Consider the following 15,400-nt stretch of genomic DNA (forward strand, 5'->3'; position numbering starts at 1 on the left):
TGTGGTACGTCTTTAATGCGGATCCAAGACTTTTTGTATGAAAATATATACTATCGGTCGCGGTTTTCTCCATGATGTACCAGTTGCAAATATAAAACTTTTTGAATTGATTAACTTCGCAAGGTCTCTGAGTGGTACAGAAAGCACATAGTAGTGTAAGGGGATTCCAGTCCAAGTGGTTTCACAAGGTACCTCATAAAGGCCAAGGTGAGTCGTCCGATCTTCACTATACCCACCTACCTTATTTTCCTTGTCGTAAGTGAGATCATCTACGTAATATATAATAAACAATTTATTATTAAAAAATTATATAGTAATGCCTATGGTCGGTGTTTGAAATGTCACCAAATGATTACGAATTTGTTATCTACAAAATTTATGGAACATACAACAAGCATTTTCCATTTTCGCCTTTCGTGATCTTCAAAAGAGGTTTTGCTATTATAATTAAATTTCATTGTAGATTTTCGAAACAAAATTTTAGTACATAACCTTTGTTGAAATTATTTTTAATTATTCATCTAAATATATCTAAATATCTAAAGCCATTCTTTATATGATTTTAATTTATTTATTTATATTCATTATATATAATACTTGATTTCCTGCTTGAAATATGCAGCCAGTTGTTGTGTGGTCTCCCATGTTTTTGTTGTCAGTTCCTCTATCGCTGTGTTTGTCAACATAAATGCAAATTTAATACCGTTCAATAAATATACTACTATCTCTAATGTACCGCTCCGGCAAAAGAAAGCCGAAACAGAAATGAAAATGAAAATAAAAACAATACGCACTTAACAAATACTAAGCGCACTTAATTTATTAATTACCATCGATGGATAACACTTTGTTTCAGCCGCTCCGCTCCCGCCGCACCACTTGACAGTGCTAAATATCAAATGTTCCCCGACAACTGTCAACTGTCACCGGAACACGAGTTACGAACTGTCAGAGGAACAGTCGCACAAGTGGGTTTCGGCACTTTCTTTTTGACATATTTTCATTCTCCAATTAACAACAACGCTAATGTTTATCTTTCATGTAGGAAAACAAAAATCTCCTGCTTAACAAAGCAACAACAAGGACTTGTCAGCCACTTGATTGGGTGCTTCACAGCGGCATCAGTTGGAGTGAATAGAATAACAAGTGCAATAAATTAAAATATCGCACTGATGCCTAACACGACACTTGAGACCCAATTGTCGTTTATGCTGCAGCGCGGTTCTTCACTCCACCTTTGCTCCTCGAGATTTTGAGATTTTTCCCAGCCGGAGATTATTTGGCTGTGACATTTGGTGACAAACGCCGCCACTGCTTTGGCAGCCTCCTTGTCTAAGCGCACATACTCGTACAAGGCGGAGAGTGCCCGCGAACACACACGTTGAAGTGTCAAAGTGACATTTGTACACCCAACAGGCAACGGGGGGTTATGCGTTTGACACAAGGCAACGTGTTAGGGAAGAACAGCGCAATGCTCGGCGATTGTGTGTAGAAAGTCGGTGGACTGCAAAGAAAGTCAAATGCATATGTGTGAATGTACAGATGTAAGTATGTAAGCGCGCTTGTGCTCACTCGAGAAGTGGCAGCTCAAGCGGATTTGAGGCAATCAATTGGAGAAAAGTGTCAAATTACAAAAATCACACGCACTTAAGGGAGCTGCGTAAGAGCTGGAGAAAAAATGAAAAAATAACAACAACTGAATATATAAGAAAAACGGCGAAATGAGGAAAGTAATGCCGCTGATCCGACGGGTCAAAAATTGAGAGAAAACCAACTGACAAGTCGTAGGTTATGGCCCAAGTCAAAAATCCCCACAAATTGGCTCTTTTGACAAGCGAAGACGTTGAATTTTTGAACGCAGAATTGTGGTTCACGCTTCTTGGGTGAGGAGTTTGACGAACTGTCAGTAGATTAACGGTTTTTTAATTTCTGGGGGTCTTAAACTTTATATTAATTGGTGTGACATAGGTTTCGCGAAGGTGACTATTGCAGAAGTCGAAAAAAAACGATTATAATTCACAAAATTATTGAACCATGAGATTGACAAGTAAAAACTTCTTTATTCAGTTATTCTCTCCATGTTTTATGACAAATCTTATTTTTTTTATCTTAGCCTTAACATTATCGAACTCTGTCCCATTCTTTTTACAATGACCAACAATTGCAATCGAATTCGATAAGGATCTTCAGAGAGAAAGAGAGAGAGAGAAAGCTGTGGGTAAAAAAACATGGGATCTGTGATCAAATGAGGATATCCAAGTGATGTTTTTTTGTAATTATATAATGCATAACCTTATATTTTGGGAAGAAACTTAAAAAACTCAGAATTATAGAAATATTGCTTCTGCGGTTTTAGGGTGTTATTGGATTAATATAATATATAGAATTTTTTCTACAAAACTTTTGATCTTCTATTACGTGGCATGATGACATCTGACGCCATTACAAGCTTCGTCACGCTGAATGCGTTAAAGTGTGTGTTAGGCGAAGAAGGAGGCGTCACAGTATTCGGCAGCCATATAAACGCAAATGTTCTAATCATAATGTTTAAACATATGAAAGCTTGTGTGTATTTGCATTTAAATAAAAGGTAAACATATGCAGGATGTTGTTGATAATGAGCACGCAAAGGCCGTTCGCTACACGATAGCCACGTTGGACATGCTTGCCACGCCATGTTGCAACACACATACTCTTGTACAGGTGTGGTGCCACACATAAGCATATATGACTTATATATATCATCATACATGATAAGATACATATAGCCGCTGTTGTGGACACGCAAATACACTTGTATGGCGGCTTGCCACACATCGTGTGACAACTTTTCGTTCGACTATGGGAGAGCTGAATGCGAGCGTGAACGCTTTGCGGGGATGGCAAATTGCATTTCATTTACTTTTCGGTTGCGTTTTATTTATTTTACATATGTACGAGTATACATATATGTATCTATGTATATGGCTTCATGCATGCAATGGCTGTGACCACATTTAGGAACGTTAAAAAACGCTAGTAATTATTCAAAATTACGGGCATTTGCATGTTATACTGGAGGCGGCGCGCCTATTCCTTCAAACACAGACACGTGTATGCATGTAGTATGTGAGTGTGTGTATGTATGTACAGTGGGCGAAATGGCGCGTTTTGGGTGGGGAGCGGTGTATATATGTTGCATTGCGGTGGGTAATTACTCGCAAATGGGCGTTGCATGTGGACGTGTTGGATGCGTTGGTTGGTGCTATGATTGCTGTTAAAATTGTGTTGTTGCTGTTGGTGTAGTTGTGGTTGAATAGCTGTTGGTACTTAAAAATAATTGTTAATGCGCCACAATAAACAAATAATAAAAATGCCAACATGTAAACGCCATTATGCATATATTGGGACAGACATGCACGCGCATACATACATATGTACATATGAACATGATCTTATATATTTACATATATATGCATATGGCTATATACACGCGTTTATCCATATACATATGACAGCATTTGAGTGATTGTCACAAGTTCGTATGTATGTATGTCAATCTTTACCGTTATATTTTACACAAAATATATTCACTTAGTTCAAACATAACATAAACATAATGCATATGCGCTTGTTGTATATAGTGGACGTGTTTATTATATTGGTTTTTGATGCGGTTCTCTGACCGCCAACAAATTCTATGTAATTTGTTAGTAAATTACTGACAGCTGTCAATTGTTACTATTCACACATAAAGACACATGTGACATATATATTTTGAAAGTTACATTTGTAACGGTTAATTGCCATTAAGTAATTTTTTTAGGTGAATATAATCGTTGCATTTATTTAATGAAAGGACTCGCATATTATTTAGATGATAATTATTGCCATCGGGAAAGATGGATAGATTTGAGCTTCGGGATTATGAAAGCCAGATAAAAGAAAAAAATTGGTCATCTTTCAGAGAAAGATTAAATTCAAGTTTCTCATCATTAACTCATTAATCTCGAAACTGAAAATGTGGATGTATATCTGATTTTTGGGTTCTTAAATAAAAAGAAAATTTGATAAAAAGCTTTGGCTATAATTGACTTTGATAAAGAGAGGAAAATAATATTGTTTTTGGATATGTGATCACGCTTATGTAGATATATTTATTAAAAAAAAAAACAAAGCAATTGCCTTTATTATAATATTAATGCCTAGATTCTATGTAGTCCATTTCAAGTGAGTCAAGTACCGTAGCACTTGTTAAAATCTCCGGAAGTGCGTGAAGTGTTTTATAGACTTGCCTGCATTTACACAATTTTGATAACTCCAAATTGTATATTTTCTATACAAAAATTCACTTCCGTTTGAGTATTTTAAGCAGCATTTTGCGGTTAAGTAGCACGTGGCAGGAAGAAACGTAGATGATTCACTAGATAAATTTACTATTTTAGAAGACATGAATGCAATTCAGTGCTTTATGTGAATAATATACACACACACATATAACTATAAATGGAACGTTTTCAATATTTAAAATTTATTGATTTTTTTGGTTAGATTTTTTTGCATCATGCGTTGGCATTTTGGCTGCACTGCTGCTGTCGCTCAGTTTGCTTTGGCCAAACTCATTTTGAGTAAATCACCTTAAAAGTCGATTTTGAAAAGCCATTTCACCGATACATTTGATTTGTTGTTTGGCCATTTAGTTGCCTTTCGGCGCGGCCATCAAGCAAATAGCCCTCCTGCCAGCCGGTGCAGCATGAGTCCACACTGCCGTTGTTGTACCGCGCAGTCAGTCTGTCTGTCTGTCAGTGAGTGTGTGTGTGTTGGCTTTGTTTGATTGCTGTACAATGCGACGCATGTGACGCCTATGTGCATTTGGCCTGTGCCTGCATATTGCACGCTGTTATTGTTGCTGTTAGTGTTGTTGTCATGTTTGTCAAATGTCATTCGTAGCAGTTGTCCTTTCTTCTGATTGTTTGACATTTTTTCGCTGCTGCACGCCAATGCTCGTTGCATTGATAATGCTAGGTTTTCATTGTTACTGCTGTTGTTGGTGTTGTTATTGCTATAGTTGTGGCATGACACTGTACAAATATTAATTTATTATCTGCCTTTGCAAATATTTACAAAATATTTCCGTTTTTCGACTGCGTTGTAAACGCCTTCCCTGGACATTAATTTTAATCTTTCGGCCCAACATTCAGCGGGAAATTGAGGTTATGGCGAACGCGACATGAAATTGCTGCGCTTGTAATAGGTTAGATTAATTCTATCACTAAAGGAATGACTTGAGGAACTAAAATGGTAATTTTATTTACTATTTTTCAGTTGCCTACGTAAGAGTACATGTTTCAAGGATAATTTTAAGTTTTTTTATCCGATATACATATATTAGTAATTGTACGAGTCGTGTTAAAAAAATATCGAGAAATTTTGTCTTTTGAAACGGTAATGTTTTCGCCTTCAATATAATTCCCATTCAATATAATACACAAACATAATAACAACAAACAGTCAGCGCACTCGCGTCTTGGCTCCCACGTCACTGTTGACAGTCATAACTTTGAAGTTGTAGATAATTTCGTTTATCTGGGAACCAGCATTAACAACACCAACAATGTCAGCCTTGAAATCCAACGCAGAATCACTCTTGCCAACAGGTGCTACTTTGGACTGAGTAGGCAATTGAAAAGTAAAGTCCTCTCTCGACGAACCAAAATCAAACTCTATAAGTCGCTCATTATTCCCGTCCTGATGTATGGCGCTGAAGCGTGGACGATGACAACATCCGATGAGACGACTCTTGGGGTTTTCGAGAGAAAGGTTTTGCGCAAGATTTATGGTCCTCTAAACATTGGCAACGGCGAATACCGCAGACGATGGAACGATGAGCTGTACGATTTATACGACGACATTGACATAGTTCAGCGAATAAAAAGACAGCGGCTACGCTGGCTAGGTCATGTTGTACGGATGGAAGAAAACAATCCAGCTCTGAAAGTATTCGATGCAGTACCCGCTGGAGGAAGCCGCGGAAGAGGACGACCTCCACTCCGGTGGAAAGACCAAGTGCAAAGTGACCTGGCTTCACTTGGTGTTTCCAGTTGGCGCCAAAAAGCAAAAAGGAGGAATGAGTGGCGCGCTCTGGTGGATTCGGCTATAATCGCTTAAAGCGGTTCCTACGCCAAATATATATATATAATATAATACACTTCAGCCTGCTGAGCGCTTCTTCCAATCGTCGAAACTCTTCACAAATTCGATTTTTGGGATATCCTTTGACTCTTTGAATCGTATGTTTGTAAAATGACGGTCATTTAAGGTTCTCTTTATTTTTGGAAATAGGAAAAAGCCACACGGAATCATATCTGTCGAATATTTTTAATATTAAAATTCCCGTTATTTTTTGAACACATAACGTACTTAATTAAATTATATGTATATGTTGAAATTGAAATGCTATTTCATGCCTATAAAATATTATATAAATGTGTATATACATACATAAATGTATTTCTCACACACGACATAACTTCCACCACACATTATTAAACATATTTTTTAACATTTCCTTATAAAAAAAGAAAAAGGCCGCCTTTGCAACATGTGTCAAGTCGTCATAAATCCTAGTGCTGCTGCAGGCCCACCAACAATTCCATAGCATTTTCAATTTTTCAAATCACGCATCGTTTAAGTTGTGATTTATGCGGCAAAACACATTCAAACCCCCCGAAAATTTGACAAAAACAAGAGTTCCTTCGTTGACTTCGCATTTAGGAAATTGTTAATGAGTCAAATTACAAATGTATATTGAAAAAAAAAGAAATAAAAAAAAAACAGTTCGAAACAAGTCAATGTGTGCCATAGACAAATGGACGGACATACCTTCATATGCAGTGAGCCCTCGAGGCTGCGGCTGTTGCAGTTCAGATTTCAATTTCGCGCCTCTCCGTGTGCAACACATCGCTTTCGATCGGTTGCATTGTTGAGTCCTGCTATTAGAGGACTGTATAAGAATGCATACCTAGTCACATACATACATACATATATATGTATATATGTGCGTTTGTAAGTGGATTGCATGACTTTAGTGGCGTGAGCTGCTGCTTTTGGTGCAAAGGTGTGACATTTGTTGCATTTGTTGTATGCGAGCGTTTGACATTTTCGCGTTGTTTCTCGCTTTTGTAGTGTCTTCTAGTGAGACAAAGCTGCAGGGCGCTGCGGTTTACATACCTTCGCCGCCATTCAATTGTCTGTTTGTTTGACTTCTCTACTGTTTGTTCGTTTATTTTTTTTCCCATTCAGAGTTTATGACTTTGGAAGATTTATGCACCACAAAGTCGGTTAATGCCCCGCAATACTTAGAAGTACTCGGTTTTCGCTCGCATTCCGACTGCGGTTTCGGAAAAGTCACTTCTCAATGTCCTTTGGAGGACACATTAGCCATTTTCGTCTTTGTTGCTTGGCGCTATTGTGGTTGATGAACCCGTAACCGTAACCACAACTGTGGGAAGCCCAGAAGACCTTTGAGCTGCGCTAAAGTACTTCTGCAAAAAATTGTTGGAATTAAAGGTATTTCAAAATATTGTTCAAAAATTCTTATAACTTGATATTTTTTTCTTTTCATGGTTTCAGAGTTTAGTTTGATTTCTATATTTTTTAAGCGATCCAGCCAAGTTTAGGCAACACCTACAAGAATGTAGAGTAATATTACACGACTTCTCGCCTTGAGGTATTTCATGTGGATAATATTACAGTTTAAAGGCATCCTTTGATCCTACGCGCTTGCACTTGGCCACCATTTAAAAGTGTGGTTTCCCAATGTGTCGGCGAGGTGTCAATTAGGACACCCTGTGCCACCAGCAATCAGCCTTTTAAGCTGGCAATCCACGTGCAGCTGCAACGCCCTTCAGAAACACGAACGCTATGTGCAAATTATTCTCGTCCTTTCACAGTTTTCCATCGCTTTTTGGTGCAACATCTTAAGGACCGCCTGCACTTCCTGTGGCGCACGTGTTGCACCCACCGCCGCTTGCGAAAGTCAAATTAGCTCGATGTGTTGCACAGCACAGTTTCGCACTCTGTAATTAAAATTGCCGAAAACCCAACTCAGCGGTCTGCCGAAGAATTGAGTTTTTAACTAAATTCTCTTTTCCTGTCTAATACAACAACTACAACTCGGTTGTGCCACCAACAGCGCCCACTGGCTGATTGGAGGTGTTGGCATTGCGGCAGCCTTTTGACACCCGTACGCCGAGCGGTCACTTTGGTTTTTCGCTTGCGTGGTGAGGCGAAATATAAGCGGACCTAAGAAAGCAATTAAGTAAATAATCCTTGTGAAATACCTAGCCGAGCATTCGTCCTTTTTTTACGAAATAATTAATATTGGTATCTCTCTGCCTCGCCTTCACAACAATTTCACTTTCATGATTGTATAACGCTTACACTGGTGACTTGGTGGCACCGTAGTGCGTTGTGTTGTTTAGAGGTGTTAGCACAGGTGCCTTAATTGCAGTGTAGAGTGTAGGCGTAACCTCAATTGTAGGGTATTTTCTTTGGACTTCCGTGCATCAGAAGCATCCCTAACACTATCATAGGTACAAGAACGCCTTGATATTTGATTAATTAAGTTTAGTTTAAAGAATCGAATAAAATGATTTCCTTAAAATGCCAGCCTTCAGCAACTTTTCACACTCTTCATCAGCCTCTTTCTCCCTCTAGCGCTTCCTTACACACACACACACACACGAAAACACGCAGCCCAACTGCCAATCCTTCTAATCCGCATAAATTGACTTTTCGTGCCACAAAGTCAACAAACTGCCACACTGATGCGAACAATAGCGGATTTCTTTTGTTTGGCATTTTGTTGCCTTTGTGGTGAGCGCGTACCAAAGATGACGGATGCAGGCACTCAAATGCTACATCCTTGACAAAGTGGTGTGTTTGTGTGTGTTCGGCATTTCGCTCTAAATTGTATTTAAATTCCTTGATACACATTTGACGTTTTCTTCCGCCATTCGATGGCACCAGGTAAGCTCTCTAAGGCACTGTAGCATCTGCCAAATGACAGATCAGCCAACCACATAATGCAATCAAGCAGCTCTTATTTGATGGCGAAGGACCTCCCTGATACTCGTCTGATTGCATGCGATAGATCATTCGGCTGGCAACAATAGTCTCGTAATTTGAATTCTTCATGCCAATACAATTTCCATGGTGGTCCAGATATGCCCTTGTTCTTTGTGTGTGTTGCACTGACGTGTTTTGCCAACAGGCTCATTAAAAATTCATATTTATTTCATGTTCATTGCATGGCTGACAGCAAAGGAATGTCGAGCAGGAATGTGTTTTCTCAGGAACTGTGGAGAATGCAGCGTGGAAATAAGTGAGATTGTATTTAGATTTGTTGGAACATACAGGACACGTGTATGCTTGTACTTTTATTAATATAAAATTCTTAGTTTTATGTTGGAAAAGAGGTTTCTTAAGATTTTTATGAAGTACTGGAATTTTTGTTATTTACTCTACAATATGGATCTTCTTTTAGTCAGATTCGAATACCACAGAAGCTGCATTTTGAACCCAAATCGCAAAATTTGTTATTTAAATTTCAAGAATTATCGATCCGTTCCGAAATTAGATTTCCAAAAGTGAGGGCGTTGTTTGAAGACACATAAATCACTTAAGCAACAAAGCAGATCCACCCATGAAATGTGGCAAAAATCTTCGACGTGCAGCTTGAAGGATCTGCCGAAAACAAATGAAGTGTGTGAATGAAAATGTGTAAAAGAGTTATGAATTGGCCATTTAAGCGGTTTAAATGTCAAATCCGAGAGCATCCGAGCGTATGTTGGTATATATGTAGCGGAGCGCACAACCGCCGGGTGGTCGCATCGGTATCCTGCGGTATTATCCTTTACGCCGTGTTTGTGTGTGTGTTTGCTTGAGAGCCTAACGTGTGACGCCTTTTCGTTACGCCTTTACGTGGCGTGAAATGCCCTCAAAGAGGAGAGCGAAGTGAGTATACGAGTTTTAAGTTACGTTTGGCTTTGCGTAATATTGCATAATTCGAAATGAACGCCGGCCGCAGGCGAGAAGGTGTTACCCTAAAAGCGGCAATGTGTGTGGTCCTTGCAACATAAGCTCGAAGCGGTTACTTGCATATTGCATTTAATTTTGGTGGGCATACCGAGAGTCGAGTATGCAGATATGACGGCGCAGGAATAAGGGCTCACAAAGTAGGAAGCGTTGGAAATTTGAGGCGTCAACAGTGAAAATCCGCTTATAACAGTTTTGCAGCAGTTGCTGCTGTGCGCCACAACAACATCAACACACTCACATGAAATGAGATCGAGTGACGCGGTATTGCTTAATTAACGGTATATAGCGCATATTGCGGCGAAATATTAAAGTCACTTGAGCGGAAAGGATTTTCGAAAAGTGTCCATTTCACTCTTTCTTCCTCATCGCATTTCTAAATACTTTTTGTAGTTGAATACTCAATTCTTAAATTAAAGGAGAGCTCCTTCCATTAACCTCGTTTACTGGCATAGCGTGACTTCTGCGTTTCCTCAGCTCCGGCATTTGGTTAGACGATTCACTTGTAATTGCTGCGGCACTCATTAAATGCTTGTTGTTAGTGTTCAATTCATTTGCCAGATGACAGCACGCGCTACATTTGTCAGTATCCATCAAATTCAACCAGAAGCACTTTTGGATGTTGTACAATAATTTGCTCGCTTTCTTGACCTTATGTTGCAGCAACACGCACTCCATGCAACGCATGAGTATGAGGCACGAAACCTTGGATTGTGCGTCGCTTTGAAAAAAAAAAAGCAATTTAACATTGAATTGTACCAAAGTACCGTTCAAAAAAGTATTCCATAGCCTTGCCACTAATATTCCGCCGCCTTCTGTGCTTTTTGTTGCAATCAGGAATTAACATTTCGTCCACACCAAATGCTGCTCGATTTGACTAAAAAATGTATTGAATGTTTGGCTCACCACCAGTTTTTCAGCGTGCGGCTTTCGAATGCTATTAGCGTAATTAGATCTTTTCGTCCTTCCTTGTTTGTTTCTGTTTCCAATTACTCTCCTGTTAGTTCTCGCGATTGGTTGGTTATTCGTTTTACTCTGAATGGAATGTTGTTCAGTGCAATTTTCAAAGCAAACGAGATACAGTAGTTACTAGATAAAGTTAACATTCGGTAGAAATCAGTTTTAGAGGACTCTCTATGATTAATTTGGAAGTTTCTAGGGTTCTATTAGTTTCAAGGTAACTCTAGAAGTGTTTTGAATATCTTGATTATTTAAAATTAATATTGTATTGGTAAAGTTATCAGATATTGTTTTACTCTGTCTCTCTGTGAAAGAAATCGCCTCCATTTTAATTGCCAAGCTTTGGTAATATTCTGTGATCCAAGTTCCCAAATTTAAGGATCAATCGCTACTTCTTCTATCAGTGAAATACTGTTCCCACAAACTCACTTGATGAAAAGCCAACACTAAGTGGCAAATATCCTGACTAGCTGCATTACTCGCCTTTTCAATAGTGGAACCTCAAACCATCAAATGGTGAGTGTGAAGCCGCCGCTACTAATTTGCGCTCGTAATTTCTTCTACACTTAAATTGTTACCGTTATACAACGTCTATGTGTGTGTGAGTGTGTGACATGATGGTTATTGTTTTCTGATGGAACGTGAGCAATTTGTTTACAATCAGCATAATTGCTTGGCGGTTCTTACAACACTTCAATGCGGCTCGTTAGTCGTCGCTTTGTCGCTTGCTCGTGTGGGGGAGTTCATTTTGTTTTAATTCTTCCCATGGGTGTAGTAGTTCACCTATCGTACACGCACCTCGAGTGAACATTTCATTTAATTCCTATTTTTGGTGCTGACGATGGTTTTGGTGGTGGTGATGTACGCGTACTTAGCCACTGCCGTTAGCTCATTTTGTTGTTGTCGTAATTAACTAAAATGATTAAGCGATGTGCAGCGGTCTAATGGCGAGCCAAGTAAGTTGCTGTAATTACATTAACTTATGTCAGCAGACGCTCTACGGCGATCGATTCGATTTTTCAATACAACAAAATGGGTTCACGTACAGTATAGGAGACTGAATATGATTATTTTCAAATTAACCTCAACTGCTCTTGTTCTAACACAATTTTCGTTAATTCAATGCATCTGATGTGTGTTTTGCTGTTTCGGTAAATTTCACCAATCAATCATAATAAACGCGCTCATCAACGCACACACGCTCAGACCACCACAAATCCACAAACAACATGTTGGATGAACGCTAATCTTTTACACTCAAAGATATATAAATAAAAGCATGAAATGGAATAACAGTTTCAATTATCTATATCCAAATATTTTGTAAATATTTTTTGCGGCATACTCTGCGGACTCATACGTCCCTCTCTCTTTGTAGATCGAATATGCTTTGTCAATATATATACACACATATGTATGTACATATGTAATTAAACAATGATCGATCTAATTGCGATTCGCCAATGTATTTAACTACCGTAAAAAAGCAACAACAATGACATGAGCAGATCACTTAGTGCAGTTTCACACAAAAACTAATTAAATTAAAATCAGAGTGACGGACGGACGCACAGAAAAGGAGAAACGTTCGCAGTGACACTGATTGATCTACCGTTACTACTCTCATACAAACAGATATACATTTGTCTAATGTGCTTGATTTGCGCTCTATTGTTTGTAAGCAAATGTAAGAAGGATCTTCGACCACAGCATCCATAAACTGTACAATGGCAGCATTCTTTTCTATTTGTTTATATTTGATTTCAGTTTTTTATTGTTTCTTCGTTTGATGCTTGTCAGTTTGACAAAAATGTGTCATATTATTATTGTGCGATTTATGATCGATTGACAGCCATGAAAACCATATAGAAATCTGACTATTATAAGGAAGATCAAAGGCAGCTTGAAACAACGTGTGGGATCAGTGAGAATGGATTATTAGTGGAAAAGAAAAATATATTTCTAACTCTGGTATACTTCTGAGTACAAGAATAGGTTTATAGTTGAAATATATTATTTGCCGAAGTCAGATTTCTTGTTACAATATACAGTGTGAATGAAATGTTTAGGCGTTCCCGAGTATCAACATCCATTTTGGATTATCGGAGTTAAGTCTTCTTAATGTGGCAGTAAACAAAATCAACAAACTAAACAGTGATCCAGCGATTAACGTCTAGTAATAAGGAATGTTAATTAAGAGAAGGATCTTACGTAAGGAACGTAATATTATATTATGTTTAGATACGTATAAATTGAAAAATTTGGTATTGATCTTGATAGAACCATTCTTCCTTTGTATATAAACTGGCAATAGAGATCCCTTAAGGGTTTAGGGTTAGTCGGAGACACGAAAAAATTAGAATTTTCAGTAATTTTTTTTGCTATTAAATCATGTTATTTTACAATAGTAATAATATACAATGTTTTGACAATGAAAGTCACGGAAATTTGAAAAAAAATTAAAATTTCCAAAGTTATAGCTGTCTGTGTTGACCCAGTTTCAAGAAAAAGGTCCTTGCAGTGACAATCATAAGTTCTTGGAGATTCATCTAAAATCAATCGGATAAAAAAATTAGTTTTATAAATAGATAATACTGGGCCTGATCCGAAGCTTTTTTTTCAAAAATTAACAAAATAGCGGCCTCAGGAATTTTTTTTTTTAGATTTTCTGGAAAAAATCAACAGTTAATTGGTCTTAAAAAATCGAAATTATTAAAAAAAAAATCCTTCGGATCAGGCTTGAGTTTATTATGTATTTTAAAAGCTGTATGAATTTCATTCAAATCTACTGGGCGGTTATCGAGTTACAGTTGTCACCAGTTCAAAAAACATAGTTTTGAGATAAACGCATTTAAAGTTTGACACTAGTGTGTTGGAGTGCCTGGGCGCTCTTTGTTATTTGTTGAATAACTCGAAAAGTAATTATCGGATCGACTTTTCAGAGAATATTTTTAAGATTTTGCTCTTAATGAAAATGTAAAAAAAATTGATTTTTTGAAAATCCTGACTATCCCTAACCCCTTAAGTTTTTTTGATTCAACTGCCATCTATTGTCATACTTTTAGAAAGATATCTCCATGCTCTAGTTCACTTTATGAATTTTTTTAAATATAAATATTTTTACTAAAATATTTCTTAAAAAATAAAGAAAATTACTATTTTTTATAAACTGTATCATTTCTTCATATGTTTTAGAAACCCATAACATATAGAGTCCCATGTATACACATATAAACCATGGAAACTCCTTCCCCATTCAACAACAAAGCAATTCCCTCAGCTCAACTCAGTGCGCGGCAATTAAAAGGAATTTGGCTGCAATAAAAGCGAAACTTACGAAAATTGTCATAAAATTTCCAATTAAACGCCACACACGCACTTTCGGCTGATAATCGCAACACCACGCTGAACGGTGAATATGCTAACAAAGTCATATGGATATTTTATTACACGCGGTGGCATATGTGAATTATAGTCCCAAACCCACAATCACCTTCTCATACATATACACTATATACTATATATGTATAAACTGTGAGTTGTGGCGGCACGAAGTGGCAACATATTTTGTCAACTAAAAATAACGTATGCGCCACCGACTGCCGCCGAGATTGCCTCGCCCGATTGTGTGGCGGCGGGCGGGAGTAATCCCTAACCGCAACCAATATGATTTGCCGCCGCTGATCCACAAAGGAAGCGTCCGGAAGGTTAAAGTGTGACTTCATATATGAGAACTCAACGAGTCGACGGCTTATTTGATTGGCTTTGTGTTGCCACATAGCACAAATATGTGGATATGTATGCTCTGCTGTGAATCTGTGAAACGTCAGTTGGCGCGTGTTCCAGACATTCACATCTCTCTTCTGCTCTTTTGTTGTTTTGTTGTTGTGTGTAAATATGAGTAATGTGCACCTTATGCTTCCACTGCCATCAAAGCGCTTACTGCTTCCGCTAACCACATCACCTCCTCCGCTGAAGAAGCTGCCATGGCTGATGCGATTAAAAGGAGCTCATTTAATGACTCAAGACTACAAATTTCATAAACAACACTTTCGTAACAAAAAGGGGTGTTTGTTTATGATCTGTTCAATCTACCTTCACCTTCCTCCCCACATGCCGCTAACGCTTTACCGAATTAGTGCGTTGGCAATTGGCAACTGACAGCTGGTATAGCAGCCATATGCGACGATATGAGCCGCAGCGGGTTGATTTTGTTGAGTTTTGAGTTTAAATTCGTTAGGGTTACTTAGATTTCGTTGATGTGGTCTATTAAGCTTCGCTTCCCCCTCTGTATGCCTCAATTAGATTGCTTTGCGACCATAAGTGAGCACAGTGAGCGAGTTAAAGAGCGTTGCAGAGAAAT

Source organism: Zeugodacus cucurbitae, chromosome 3, assembly GCF_028554725.1.
Source record: "Zeugodacus cucurbitae isolate PBARC_wt_2022May chromosome 3, idZeuCucr1.2, whole genome shotgun sequence".
Classification (NCBI taxonomy): Eukaryota; Metazoa; Arthropoda; class Insecta; order Diptera; family Tephritidae; genus Zeugodacus; species Zeugodacus cucurbitae.